General features: G+C 53.0%; 1 pseudogene; it reads left to right on the forward strand.

Annotated features, from left to right (window-relative positions):
- Positions 1 to 8,447: 8,447 nt before the first annotated feature.
- Positions 8,448 to 9,358, forward strand: LOC146203740 (large subunit ribosomal RNA; annotated as a pseudogene; the record flags this gene model as incomplete).
- Between the last annotated feature and the right edge of the window lie 5,572 nt (positions 9,359 to 14,930).

Consider the following 14,930-nt stretch of genomic DNA (forward strand, 5'->3'; position numbering starts at 1 on the left):
TTAAGGCTAGTCGATCGAAGCTCCATTTCTACCTGTAACTCCATACGGCGAATAACCATCCTCTCTGTCTCGGCTCCTGTCGCGTCTAGTGACAACGTCTGCCTCTGGTCGCCGGCCTGTAACCTGCTCTCCACATTGTAATCACCCTACATAGTCACTACCTCACTCTGATCAGTAACCATTTCTACTCCGCCCTCTAGCGATTGCTGCTCCTGTTGAGAATTTGACCTCAATTCAATCTCGGATAAAATTCGATTTCTTTAGCGGCTAGCATTCTCCTCGTCTCAACCATAAGCGCCACAAACCAACCACCATGCCAGCTTCAACAAATGCAAGAAATCCCACTCACCCGGCGCAGATCTTTTGCTGTCTGCAGCCCAGAGCCCGGATGATGCGTCCGCTCCAACAGCGTCGGCGGCAGCCAAGGTAGAGTCGTTCCTTGACGGTTCCTTGCTGCGCCGTGTCGAATGGCCTGTGGTTGCCGGTGCGATGCTTGATCTTGTAGGTGAGACGTGCCGAACCCTGTCGAGCTGCGCCAGTAGAATTTATGTCGTTCGTTCCTTTTCGGAAGGTTCTTTAAACCCTTCCTGTTATGTAGTTCGGCGTAGAGAAGACCAGGACGCGTACTTGAAGGTGATGATGGGAGAGCATATATTTACAGCATGACATATATATATATATATATATATATATATATATATATATATATATATATATATATATATATATATATATATATATATATATATATATATATATATATATATATACAGAGTAAAACTCTGGAACATGAAATGAATTTACAAAAACAACACTCTGCGCTACTTTACTCTTCGACCTAACTGGTTAGAGCCTAAGCAGAACAGCCGCGTTACATGCCTACGCATGGAGCCCCAGCTCAGACTGGACTGAACTCTCTTGGATCACGTCTTATTTTACACCTTCACAAAACAAAGAAATAGGGGCGGTCATTTTCAGAGGCCAGCCCCACACATCAACTGTCCAATAAGGAAATATGCTAGATGGGCACCGCCCCATGGGTTGGCCTTAGCCTCTAACCCAGGGCCCCACTAGCAATACAAATTATAACAAAGCACAGCGAAACTCTTTCCCCAGTGAGGGTGTCGAACCCTCTCCTCTCGGGAGACTTTCTTCCCACTTGTCTCCTGCACACCGCCGCCTCATCCACGCTGCCGCTGCTGGCTGAATCCTTTCCACAGTGCACTGCCCGCGCCACCCGTGTTTACCACTACGAGCAACGACATGGAAAGGGGAAGATCAACCAGGCGCCATTCTGCAGGCCTGGTGTCGGATTAAAGGGGAGCTTCTGGCTTGCCTGCTCTGAGCACAATACCCGAGTCAACTCCTGAATGCTTCTTCGGGCGCTCTTTTGTGGCATCTGCAGACAGGATAAACTTCCTTTCGCACTGCTCAAAGTCGCAGTGTAAAAAAAAAGGCCAAGGGTCATTTGGGTGCTCGCTACTGGCCAGTACGAAGGGTGCCATACATGCGAGCACCCAGCAGCACGTTCCGCTACGCATGTTTCCATGAATGACCTTCGGGTTAAAACGGTCCCACAAATCCGGCGCCGACGGTCCGGTCGGCTCTCCCCACCCGCAGCGCGCTTGTAGAAGGGGAACCGCTTCTACAATACCAGAAGCAGACAGGCGGGTAGCGGCGCCGTGCAGAGACACGCACCTGCAAGTGATTATCCTCGGGCGCGGCCCTTCAGCAGTTATTTCGATGATGGGTGGATTGACTTTTGGTTGGTCACTGGGAGGGGCTGTGTCCTCCTGCGAGAGGGGTGCAACCATTGGCGATGAAGCCCGGAGGAATAAGGCTGGAAGCAATGGCGCGCTCCTGTAATCGAGAGAGGCCACGCCGGTGAATGCTCAGATGGCCGACTGGAACCTCGGAGTCTTGTGCACTCTGAGGAAGTCTATCCCACCAAAGTGGGATAGATTCTCGGGCTTATGAACAGCTACGGTGGGGCCCATCGAAAATGACAGCCTTTACCGATGATGTACCCTATCGAGAAACGGGACTTGGGATAAGGCTAGGGAGCTCCCGACTCCCAGTGATCCAAGGATGGAAGCCGCTGGAGTTGGAGATGACCACTACTCGTAGCGGCAAATAAGAGTCTGTTCACCCGCCAGTGCAGTCCAGGGATGGGCTGTGCCGGCCAAGTCTCTATGTAAGGACGCCGCAGGGAAATCCCCGCTGACTAATGTCATCAGGGGTAGGGGCAACCCAGCCCACGAGGAGACTTGGGGGCGCTGTTAGAGATTGTCTTCACTCCTCCTCCGGCGAACGCCAGGGACGTCCCGGGAAACGCTGAGGCCTTCGAGCGTCTCAGTAGGCGAAGAGAGTGAAGACGAAGCAAAAGCAGAACTGATGCAAGCACCCTTTGAGAGCCTCTCAGTAGTATCGCTGTGAGACCATTGGGGTGGGGGATGAGGCCTCCACTCACGCTTCCGGTACGTAGGCGGTAGATCCTAAAGAGTTTTGCAATGGGGCCGGCGTCCATACCAAAGCGCTTACAAAAATTTGGTAGAATCGGGCTCTCGCGTGGAGCGTAGCACGAAGAGAGTTACCGAAGTCGGGGGCGCGATGGCGTCTGGCAGGGGTGCACGACATGGAAGTGCACCACGGGTGTTGCGATCCCGCGTGCCCGAGCACGTGGGTGCGACCCACAACACGACCAACGCGGTGGCAGTAGTTGACAAGTCCGCCACGCGCGGTGGGAGAGCTGTCAGGATTCGTTTTGCAGCTCGACGATGGCGAGACGTAAACTGGGACAAGAGCGGTCCCCGGCGTGGTGTCCGCCATTTTGTGAGACTTAGCTCTTGGGAAGGGGCTCGGCCTGGGTGAGTGATTCCATGTAAGCCCGGGGGATACTGTTTGGCGAGCTAAACTCTTCCTTGGGGATCGTGGTCGCGCTATCTCCACGTGGTGATCCCTGGCCCTGACAAGTTATCTGCCTTGATCAGGGAGCGCTAGGAGACGACCTTTCAGGCGTTGTCAAGCCAAAAAACTTTGCGAAACCATCTGTCTCAGTGAAACTCTTTCAGGCGTCCGGCCAAGGCCGAAGGCGACCTCATACACAGTGCGACGCGCCGCTTTCTTTTCTGTCTGCAGCTGCGGCTGCGTGGGCTTCGGCTCACTGAATCTTAGAGCGGGGGAAATAGAGATGTACACAATATTTGGCAGTGGTTTTTCCATCTGGCCATTTCGCCTAGCAGACCAAGGCATTAAATCCCCTTGCGTTATAAACGCTTTTGTGTCCGGTCTTGCTACCCTGAGCTCTGCTCTAAACAGCATCCAGCACACTGCGGGCCTCGTTGTAGCCTGGGCTTCAGCCTAAAGCAACGCCTCTGTGACGCCAGAAAAGGGAGGCTTGCCTCCAAGCGTTCGCTGTACGCCCGGGCTCCGAGCCCAAAGCAGCGGCCCTGGTGCACCAGGGAGGAGAGTCTCTTTCGACGGGTTCGCTGGTTGGCCCAGGAACTTTCCCTTAACAGCGCCCTCGGTTTACCGAGGTAGGAGCTCGCTCTGTTTGTTGGGTTCGCTGGTTGGCCCGGGTGCTTCGCCCGCAACAGTGCCCTCGGTCTACCGAGGTGGGAGCTTGCTCTTTTCTGGGTTCGCTGGTTGCCCGGGTGCTTCGCCCGCAACAGCGCCCTCGTTACCGAGGTGGGAGCTCGCTCCATTTGCGTTGGGTTCGCTGGTTGGCCCGGGTGCTTCGCCCGCAACAGTGCCCTCGGTCTACCGAGGTGGGAGCTTGCTCCTTTCTGGGTTCGCTGGTTGTCCGGGCTGCTTCGCCCGCAACAGCGCCCTCGTTACCGAAGTGGGAGCTCGCTCCATTTGTGTTGGGTTCCCTGGTTGGTCCGGATGCTTCGCCCGCAGCAGCGCCCTCGGTTTACCGAGGTGGGAGCTTGCTCCTTTCAGGGTTCGCTGGTTGGCCCGGGTGCTTCTTTTGCCCGAAACAGCGCCTCTGATCCTTCAGAGAGATCCCCTTCCATTGAACTTGTCCGCTTTCCTACTTCCACATCTTTGGTTTTAGTGTCATTTATGGGGATCTACAATAGATTCTCGGCCGAGCTATTTTTTTATTTTGTGGGTGTTTTTTTTTGTCTCGGGGGACGCCCCAGTAGACATTTGTGGTGCATTGAGTATAGTTGGAGTTAAGTTAGTATAGTTGTGCAATAGTTGAAAATTTTTTTTCTCGCCCCGGCAGACGCGATTTTGGGCCAGTATGGCTTCCCCGAACTTTGTGCATGATTTCGTTGTAGGCAAAAGCACAGTTCCCGCAAAATTTCAGCTTGTAAAATCTGTGCAGAGCGCCTATCTTCCCGCGTGCGTCTTGAACAGCATTATTGTGATGTGCATGTTGCCCTGATGGTGTGGAAATGTCTAACCTGCGGGAGACTAGAATCCAGTTCGCAAGTGTTATCCTCACACTCGAGTGTCGGAGGAAAAAGGAACGGGACCAGTCCCAGATGCCTACAGATTGTTCGGTTTCGGATGGCCTCTCGAGTGGTCAGCCTGATGCCGTAGGTGCTTTTGGGGTTACTGCTGGTGTTGGGGCTGCTGCGGCTGTGCAGCAGTCCGCTTTGCATGACTGTGTGCCTTTGGGGTCGCTCCCTCTTCAAGAGGTTCATGCTTCCTTAGCTGATTCCCCCAGGGCGCTGAGCGCTGCTGGCGTTGATAAGGTTCACATGGCTGCACAGCAGCTACATGATTCTTTTGGTGTTTCCTCGGTTGCTGCTACGGACTTGGCCGATTCGATGGTTTGCACTCCTGCACCTGCAGCCGCCAGCTCGTCACTCTCTGAGCCACATGGGCAGAGCGGTTCAAATGCCATTAATCTCCGTGCACGGCCGGTTCGGCCTCCAAGTGTCAGTGGTTGGTGGACGCCAGAGGAACTAGAAGAACTAGCAACAGTTGAGCTCAGCTTGGGTCCTGCGATGCCTCTGCTGCCACCCTCGCAGCTAGGTACCAGTAAAGAACCGAGGCGGCTATCGGGCATGTTCGACGGATGTTGAAGTACTGCCAGATCCGAGAAAGGTTAAGAGCCGAGGCTATGGTGGCTGCGCAATCTCCCATCCAGGCCCCATCTACAAGCCATCAGCCTTCCTATGCTCACTGCAGATGGGCCGACTCTGACCTTGCGGCTTTGGCATCGGCCGAGGCTGCATTGGGTGCAAGCAGAAGAGTTAACAAGAATCTTCATGAAACATTTCCTTCACGTTCGGTGCAGGCAATCGCGCAGATTAGGCGTGATGACAGATTCGCGATGTCCTCTAGTTGGCTATGGAGGCCAGACTGATTCCACCGTCACTGCCGCCCTTGGTGCAAGCAAGTCCCTCTCCTCAGCCATTACAACTTGATATCAGAGAAGTGGAAGGAGAGCTTCTAGATGCCGGTTACACGAATCCCGGTATGGCCTCTGCAATATGCACTGGGCCGCTATCAATGCAAGATACTAATGCGTTACTTGACTTTTATGGTGTGCGGAGAAGGCCGCCAAGGACAAAAGAGCCCCGAGACATTCCCCAGGTGGAGTCCTATAACCGCAAACAGCGCAGGAAGAAAAGATATCTCGAATATCAAAGACTCTACACGTTGGGCCCTGCTGCTTTGGGAGATGCGCTTTTGTTGGGAGGGGAGTCGCCGGGCTGCCCTCTACCGGATCTGCATGGCCTTTAGGATGACATTTTTGGAGGGGATTCTTCCCCTGTAGAGCGCCCGGTTCACTCTGACTTCCAGTTGGAGGTTTCTGAAGATCTCTTCATGGCGGACGAGGTCTCGGCTGCTATGAAGAAACTCCAGGCAAAGTCAGCGGCAGGCCCAGATGGCCTTACAGTGCCTGAGCTCCGTAAGCTTCTTGCTAGTGTCCTTGCACTGATTCTCAACAATTGGTTTGCCTTTTCTACCGTACCATTGGAGATGCGAATCGCAAGGACGGTTTTCATTCCAAAGTGTGCCAATCCTAGCGGCCTAGGTGATTTCAGGCCTATTACGGTCTCGCCTATACTATATAGGCTTTTTACAAAAGTCTTGCTGCAACGGCTTGCAGCAAACAACAAGTTCCATCGCTTCCAGGCTGGCTTTGCAGACGGGAACAGCACTTCGTCTAACCTGCTGCTCCTCCAGGCCATCATGCGCGCCTTCAAAAAGAAGCGGCACCCATTGTTTGCAGCCAGCCTGGATGTGCGAAAAGCTTTGGACTGTTTCTCACCTCGCTCTGTTTTCTGCCTTGTAGGAATGGGGGGTGCCTACCAGATACATAGAGGTTCTCAGGGAAATTTACCGCCACTCTACAACTACGTTCTGGTCAAACGGGATGACTGATGACGTCAGGGTTTCTGTGAGGAGAGGGATCAAGCAGAGCGACCATTTGTCACCCTTCCTTTTTAATTGCGTGATGGATCCCCTTCTCCAGGGGCTCAATGGCTCTACTCTTGGCCTCTCCATCGGCAGCTCATATTTGTCATGCCTCGGGTTTGCGGACGACCTACTCCTAGTGTGACACTTTGGAGGGGATCAAGGCCTTACTTCACCAGACCGAGGACTTTCAAAAACATTGGGTTGGCCTTGAATCCGCAGAAGACCCAGTACTTTGGTTGGAGGATTGATCATTCAATGAAATCGAAATTCAACTATGAACTGCCTCCCTTCACCATGGCCGGTAGCCTCGTTTTTCTAATCAGGTGTAGTGGACCCATTCGGTACCTTGGCTTAGATCTTATTGTCAACAAGGTCCCCAAGGTGGCCGGTGAGAAAATGGTGAAGTTGATGGAGCTAATTGCTGGTGCTGCACTGAAGCCATTCCAGAAACAGCACTGCATGCGACAACTGATCATGCCGGCCTTTCTTTAAACAGCCTCAAATTCTTTGGAAGTGGAATCGGAAGCCGGTAAATTGGACCGCCGCCTCGCACAGGCTGTCAAGAAGGCTTTGTATCTACCCCATAGCTTTCCCAACACCCATCTGTGGATGCCATCGCGCTGCGGTGGCCTTGTCCTGATCCAGCTAAGACGTGTGGCGCAGGCTGTCCTGCTGAAGGCCCTCGTCAGGCTATTGAGGCTCGGTGAAGCCGCAGTCGATGAGCTATTTGATCTAGTTCTCAACAAGAATTACAGACGCATCTCGGAGGCTTTCTAGGCACTACTGCGCAGCAAGACATCGCACGTGCAATAAAGAAAGACTCCCTGCAGTAGGGGAAGAGGCTGTAGGGAGGCTACAATAACAAGGATTTCTTCGCTCCCAAAACGCAGTTCACAGCTAATGCGTGGCTTTCCCATGAATCCAAACTCCTACGCGACGGGGATCGGATCAAGGCCCTCCACCTACGCTCGAATCTCTATCCAACAAGGACTCTACACAACCGCCATTCAACTGATCCTACAGATCGTATCTGCAGGCGCTGTAAAAGAGCCCCTGAAACTGTTTATCGCATCCTCCAGGAGTGCAGGATAATAGACCAACCGAGGACAACCCGATATAACTACCTGGCTCAGCAAGTTGAGCGGATGGTACGCGAGAAAAAGCGCAATGCAATCATTGCAAGAGAGAAACCATATCCTGCACCCACTGGTGCCCGGCTAAGGCCGGACATGATTGTCCAGGATGGAAATGAGGTCCTCATTGTAGACTTTGCTGTGACATAGGATACGAATGTAGCAATCCTTAAGAGCACGTGCGAACACAAGAGGCAAAAGTACGAATGCTTGAAGGGTCACTTTTCGGGGAAGACCATCTCCGTTTGGGGGATGGCATTCGGAGCCCGCTCCATATTGTGCAACACCACCATAGCTGCCAGACAAGCGCTGGGCCTTACGAGAATTGACCTTGGTTGGCTCTCTGCTAAGGCACTGCTGGGCAGCATTATTGTGCTCAGCAGATTCCGCAGCTTAGTTGTTTAGCGATGTTTTTTATTTTGCTGCTTGGTCAGCCATTTTAACCTTAGCGTTTTGTGTTTGTGTTCAGTTATCTTTACTTGCTTTCGTTCTTTAACTCCCCTCCCCTCTTTAACTCCCCTTTAACTCCCTTCTTTAACTCCCCTCCCCTCTTTTACCGGCTTTTCCGGCGTGTTGCGTAGCGTTTTACCTATTGCCCCGCGAGACTTACCACTATTTGCCTGTACATCGACAAAATTACTTTTTTTTCTTTCCAACGCTGCGGCACACCCTAGCGGGGGCTTGCAGTGCTGTCAAGTGGGCTCAATGACCAGTTATAGCGAAGCTCTACTTCGCCCACTTGGCCATGCAAACCCTATTTCTTTAGGCACATTCTCGGGGGGCTACCTTACCCTTACCAATTCAGGGACATTTTAGTTACTAGTCAAATGCCTCGTCATCTAATTAGTGACGCGCATGAATGGATTAACGAGATTCCCACTGTCCCTATCTACTATCTAGCAAAACCACAGCCAAGGAAACGGGCTTGGTAAAATCAGCGGGGAAAGAAGACTCTGTAGAGCTTGACTCTAGTCAGACTAGAGTGGGAGAATAATAGAGTCGAATGATGAGCTAGTTGGTCACACATCAGGAGCAGGTTGGTGTTACCTGCTCTGCTGCCTTCTTCCAAGAGATATGTGAGAGGTTGCGGGATACGGCCTCATTTCGGCGGGGTCCTCGTGGCCGTCAGTGAAATACCACTACTCTCATCGTTTTTTTACTTACTCGGTGGAGCGGAAAGCGGACCAATGTGTTGTCCACGCTTCTAGCGCCAAGTGCGGGTTCCCGTGATCCCTTCGGGGCGTTGCGGAAGGCCTACACGATCTGTTCCAAGTACAGTGTCAGGCGGGAAGTTTGACTGGGGCGGTACATCTGTCAAACGGTAACGCAGGTGTCCTAAGGCGAGCTCAGCGAGGACAGAAACCTCGCGTAGAGCAAAAGGGCAAATGCTTGCTTGATCTTGAATTTCAGTATGATTCGAGACCGCGAAAGCGGGGCCCCTCGATCCTTTTGGCTTTAAGAGTTTTAAGCAAGAGGTGTCAGAAAAGTTACCACAGGGATAACGGCTTGTGGCGGCCAAGCGTTCATGGCGACGTCGCTTTTTGATCCTTCGATGTCGGCTCTTCCTATCATTGCGAAGCAGAATTCGCCAAGCGTTAGATTGTTCACCCACTAATAGGGAACGTGAGCTGGGATTAGACCGTCGTGAGACAGGTTAGTTTTACCCTACTGATGATTGGTCGTTGCGATAGTAATTCTGCTCAGTACGAGAGGAACCGCAGATTCGGACACCTGGTTCACGTGCTTGGTCGAGAAACCAGTGGTGCGAAGCTACCATCCGTAGGATTACGACTGAACGCCTCTAAGTCAGAATCCCGTCTAAGCATGGCAACGATATCGTATGTGCTTGCGGCGAAAGCGGGTGAGATTAGCGCCAGGTCGAGCTCGACGGGCAGTCGCGCTTGCCGGCTCGATGAAGCCAAACGTACCCAGAGAGCGTTACACCGGAGGCCGAGTTTTGGGAAGGCCACTGGTCACTCTCCGGGGCTCCGGCTGGCCTGAATCGGTGCAGCGTCAAATCGTCTGAAGACGACTTAAGTACCTGACGTGGTGCTGCAAGTCCCAGAATCTTTTTCTCTCTTTCTCCTTTCACTCCGACCTTCCTCCCTTCCCATACAGCGTGGTGCATGTGTCCACAGGACTGCGCCTTTCCTTTCCTGTAAATCAATTATTATTATGGCGAAAGGGAGAGGCGTACGCGTGCTGCTCGTACGCCTCTCCTTCGCTTCGAGCTGCTCGATCGCTTCGATCGCTTCGAGCTGCTCGAAGCGATAGGACGTGTTTTTCGGAGCTCCGCCAGCTCGAGCGCTTGCACGCGGCCCGCATTGCCCGGCGCTGGCCTCCAGCGCCTAAGATTTTTTTTTACCCTGCCTTTACCTGGACATTTTTCAGCTGCTACTGATTCCCGGCTCCGGTGGCGGTTCCCGCTGGCGGCCTCCTGGGCCTGCTAGCGGTTTTCGAGCCGCTTTTTCGGCCGCTGCTCTTTGACATCGAGACATCATCCCGCTGGGCCTCGGTAAGCCTAGCGGGGCTTGCAAGGCCTGGCCTTATCCCGCTGGTGGCAGGGCGCGCGGTCCCCCGCGGCCGCACCCATGCCTCCAAAACGACCGCCGCCGTCCGGCTCTCCCGCGGGTTCGAGCTCGGACTTGGCGACTACGACGCACCCCGTATCGCCCGCGTCTTCGACCTCTTCGGAGACGCAGTTTCGAATTGCGCCGCAGACCGCGGGCGAGTCCCCGTTCTCGGACACGGGGGACAACATCATCGCCGCGGTCCAGGATCAACCTCCTACCTCTGCGACACCGCCGCGGGTCGACACTGCCACCGCCGACCCGCAGTCCGGTGAGCGACCTCATCGCGAGCCGTCTCCGCGGGGCGAATCGCGGAACGAGCCGCGCGCTGAGGAACCGGCTCAACCGGAACTACCGACGTTCCACTGTGCGAGGGCGGACGGGGCGCCGCTCGCGGAGCGCCTCGACATGGGGTTTTCGGCAATGCCCGACTTCGCGGAGGTGACGAGGGTACAGGATGACCTCGTCAGGCTCATTAATGCTCCTGAGAGCAAAATGAGCCTCCAGCTCCGCACCTCAGTTGCGGGCCTCTTCGGCGTACTCGTCGCACGCTGTGCGGAGTACAAGTCCTTGGCGTCCGATGCCCGGGGGCGCGCCGCCGTCCTCCGCGAGATGTGGGCGTCCGAGAGGAAGGAGTCCTCGGAGGCTCGCGCGCGGGCGGCGTCGGCAGAGGAAAAACTGCGGGCACTATCTGCGAGTTCTGCGCAACCATCATTTGCCGAGGTCCTGCGCGCCTCACCAACCAGCCCGGAACGATCAGCTCAAGCATCCGCCGTTCACGTACCACCGGTTGCACGGCAAGTTAATCACCACGTTGCGTTTTTAACTGCAACATCCCCAAACACGACAACCGTCGCGCAGGTCATTCAAACGCTCAAGGCAAATATCGTTCCCGAAGACGAGGGCATAGGCCCCGTAACAATTAGGAAAACTGTAAATGGTGTCACCGTCTTGGCACGCGACCGCACTACGGTTGAGAACCTTAAAACTGCGGTTCAAAGAAATCCAGTAACAAACAACGTTATGACAATAAGAGTGGCCGAACGGCGCCGGCCGCACATCCGGATCTGGGGAGCTGATCCCGATGTAGCGGACGATGCCGTCGTCAACAACATAATTTCGAAAAATCTAGACTTAAACTTAAATCCCGAATCCACCGAGCGGCGATATACGTTTAGATCGCGCGACGGCTCCAAAACACACGTTTTGGCCGTTGCACCAGACGCCTTTAAAGGAATCATAGAGAAAGGCCGAATTAACATCGGATGGTCTTCGTCGCAGGTCTGCGAAGACCTACATGTGCCCATGTGCACGTTCTGTGCGGCGTATGGGCATTCGCGGAGAAATTGCCGAGCTGCTGCGGACGCAAGCAGAGCTACCTGCACTCGCTGTGCGGGAGCTCACATTGTTGCCGACTGCACAGTCTCGGACGGCGACGCCTCCGTCGCGTGCGCGATATGTCGTCGCGCCGGACGAGAGGGTCCGCCGCATAGGGCTGGATCTCGCGAATGCCCCATACTAGCTGCGAGAATGGCTAGAATGCGAGAACGAACCGACTATGGCCCACCTCCTTAGGAGCAGTGCACATGGGACGGGGGGGCGAGGGACCGTGCATATTCTTTTCACAATTAGCAGCACCTGGCGCAGCGCAAGGCGGTGCGCGCGCCAGCTCCACATTTTGTCAAAGCCTCTTCCTCTTCTTCAGAACGAATTTTCTAAAGCGTGCCGTATTTCTATTCCTTTTCTTCTTTCACCTCTACCGTTAAAAACACAAAAAGGCGCTCACATTAATTTTTCTTTTTCAATGTTTCACACAAACTATTTATTCTATTTCATTTCTCTTCAGCCTTAATTTTCCGTACTAATCAGGTCGTGAGCGTTCGATTTCAAACTTTCCTGCTTTTGTTTATTCTACAGCATTCCGCACGCTCCACACCAGGTTTTTGCTTCGCACGGTTCCCTCGCTCCTCAGTCAAGAGATACGCGCCGCTCGGTGCGTTTGCTACCATATTTTTCAACCACGCACAGCGATGGCGCCTTGCAAAAATAACTAAAATATTTTTAACCCGTTCCAAAATTACATTCCTGGCCACATTCTATATTCGTTCAATTATTTTTCCTCGCTACACCTATCTTAAAAACTGTCATTTTTCCCCAAATTTCTCAATCGCAAAGACGCTAATTGTAAACAAACCTCAGAGTATGTGTGGCCAGGTATCATCTCTGAGACGTGTATCTGTGTTTTCCAATTTATTTCATTCCCCCTTCACTCCTTTTTCTTTTTTCCTCATTATTATTAATTCCCACCCTTATTTTCTCTCCTCCAGAACACAGATGCGCGTCTTAGGTATCGCAATGAGTCGTTTCCCCTCGTGTTCTTACCCATTAGCACCTGATCGGACTGTTTCCAAATTGCAAAATCGTAACATGTTTTCCAAATTCCTATTCGGCCTCTCACTTCTAACATGACATCCCAAATTTCCTTTTCAATTATACAGGCAAATTTAGATCACTGCAAAAACGCCACTCCAACATTATTAGATCGAATCCGAGAGGCTAATTTCGATTTCGCACTCCTCTCGGATCCCTACACGAGGGGAAACGACATTCCGGGCATCCCTGAAAATTATTTGGTTTTCAAGGCGCCATCAGCACCTAGGACAGCCATCGTCGTTGCCACAAATCGTTTCGACATCTTCCCATCGTTCATCTCTTCTCGCGTAACATCGATCACTTGCTCGTCAACAACGGCATCATTTACACTCATATCAGCATACGCTCCACCGCACACTCCAATGACACCTACCCTGAACGACATACGACAATCACTCATCACAACGTAGGGAACACCTGCGGTGGTCGCTGGCGATTTCAACGCCAAGCACACCGCATGGGGTCCGGAACTCTGCGATGCGAGGGGCGGAGAATTCCTAAGCTTTGCAATGAGTTCCGTCTTCCCCTCCAACTTATACAACACCCTACACAGACAGCTGGATAGATATTTCACTAGCTACACCCATATTGGTTAGGGCAGTTTACACATGGACAGTCACAGATACCAGAACATTTTCGGAATAAACACATTGAAATCCGATTCGGCCATTCACCGCACGTAAAAGAGCGTCGCTTAACATACAGAGACACAACAAGATTAATACATTCACTCTCTGCCACACGATTCATGGATGCCGTTGTAGGGGCAAATTTGGCTTCATCGGCAGCATTAGATTTAATTCTTCAAAAATTTCAATCTTTATTCGATCACTTTAGAAAACGAAATTTATCAACCACCCGTCAGGATTCTCTACATTCAATGGACAATTCGAAGCAGTGGTGGACCAGCGATCTGACCGTCGAGCGCTCCAGGGTGCGCGCCTTGAGAAGGCGCTACCAAAGAACACGTGATATGGAAATGCGAAAATTTTACGGTGACATTTATTACACCGCATTGGCAAACTTTCGTTCAAAAGTATCGGACGCCCGAAATTCGTTCCTCCGCGAATTGGCCAGACGATCCTTACAATCAGGCATATTCGGGCGCCCGTATAAATTAGCTTTCAAAAAATACACAGCACCCATTATTCTTCCTTCGGTGGAGCGGCCTGACGGCACCATGACATCGTCGGTGCTGGAAACAGCACAGACGAATTGTTGGACGGTCAGGTCGCATCGGATTCAAGCGAAAACAACAGCGACGCTCACAGACGGATACGTATCGCTGCGGCATCCCCGTCCCTCGGAGGACCGGACGACGCCCCATTCACGCGCGACGAAGTGGGCATGGCGGTGTCCCGCGTCGTGCCGGGAACGGCGTCGGGTCTGGACGGGATAACGCCGCGTGTGGTACGCGAACTCTGGGAGCGTCACCCGAATTTCTACCTATTTATATTTAACGCGTCCCTCAAGCTTGGCCATTTCCCAGTGGCCTGGCGAAAGGGACGCATAATCTTCTTGCCTAAGCCAGGTCGCCCTCCGGAGATGACCACATCTTATCGGCCAATAGTAATGAATTCAACTTTCGGCAAGGTGTTAGAGCGTCTGTTGTACGGGCGCTTGTACCACTTTCTATCGCGATGCAAATTACTACATTCCAACCAATTCGGTTTTACCAGACAGCGCGGAGCCGTACAGGCTCTACACGCGCTCGTCTCCAAATTACGAGATATAAGGAATAGCGGCCAATACGCACTTCTTATATCCATAGATTTCCGTGGCGCATTTGACAGTGTGTGGCACCCCTTGGTCCTGGCTTCGCTCGGTGACTGGGGGTGTCCGAGGAACCTCTGTGCACTGCTGCGGTCATTTCTATCGGACCGAGAGGTGGTATTCCGCTCAGAGGCGGGAAACGCGGTCGCGCGTCCCACCTTGGGCAGCCCACAGGGTTCCCCACTGTCGCCACTTCTGTGGAATATAGTCGTGCGCGGTCTGCTCGAGTTGCCCATGCCAGAGGGTGTATCGGTGCAGGCATATGCGGATGACGTCGTCATCCTTGTGCCTGCATCCGAAAGAAAGCTGTTGACGCAATTGGCGGAGAATGCTCTCGCCAGAGTTGCGACATGGGCGGAGGAGGCGAGAGTCACCATCTCACGAGAGAAGACAGTGTGCGTCCTTATTGCTCCCCCCAGGGGTGGAATGGGGCGCACACTTCCCACCGTAAGGCTGGACGGCGTAAGATTACAATTCAAGCCGTCCGTAAGAATCCTCGGTGTGGTCTTCGATCGAACTCTCTCTTTCATACCTCATGGCGACATGCTCAAAGAGAAGGCCGAGATGCTTGCCGCGCGCCTCAACACTTTCATGCGGCTCAGCGGTACACCGGCACCGGATCAACGAAGAGCACTTT

Source organism: Amblyomma maculatum, chromosome 1, assembly GCF_055883805.1.
Source record: "Amblyomma maculatum isolate TAMU_Amacu chromosome 1, ASM5588380v1, whole genome shotgun sequence".
Taxonomy (NCBI): Eukaryota; Metazoa; Arthropoda; class Arachnida; order Ixodida; family Ixodidae; genus Amblyomma; species Amblyomma maculatum.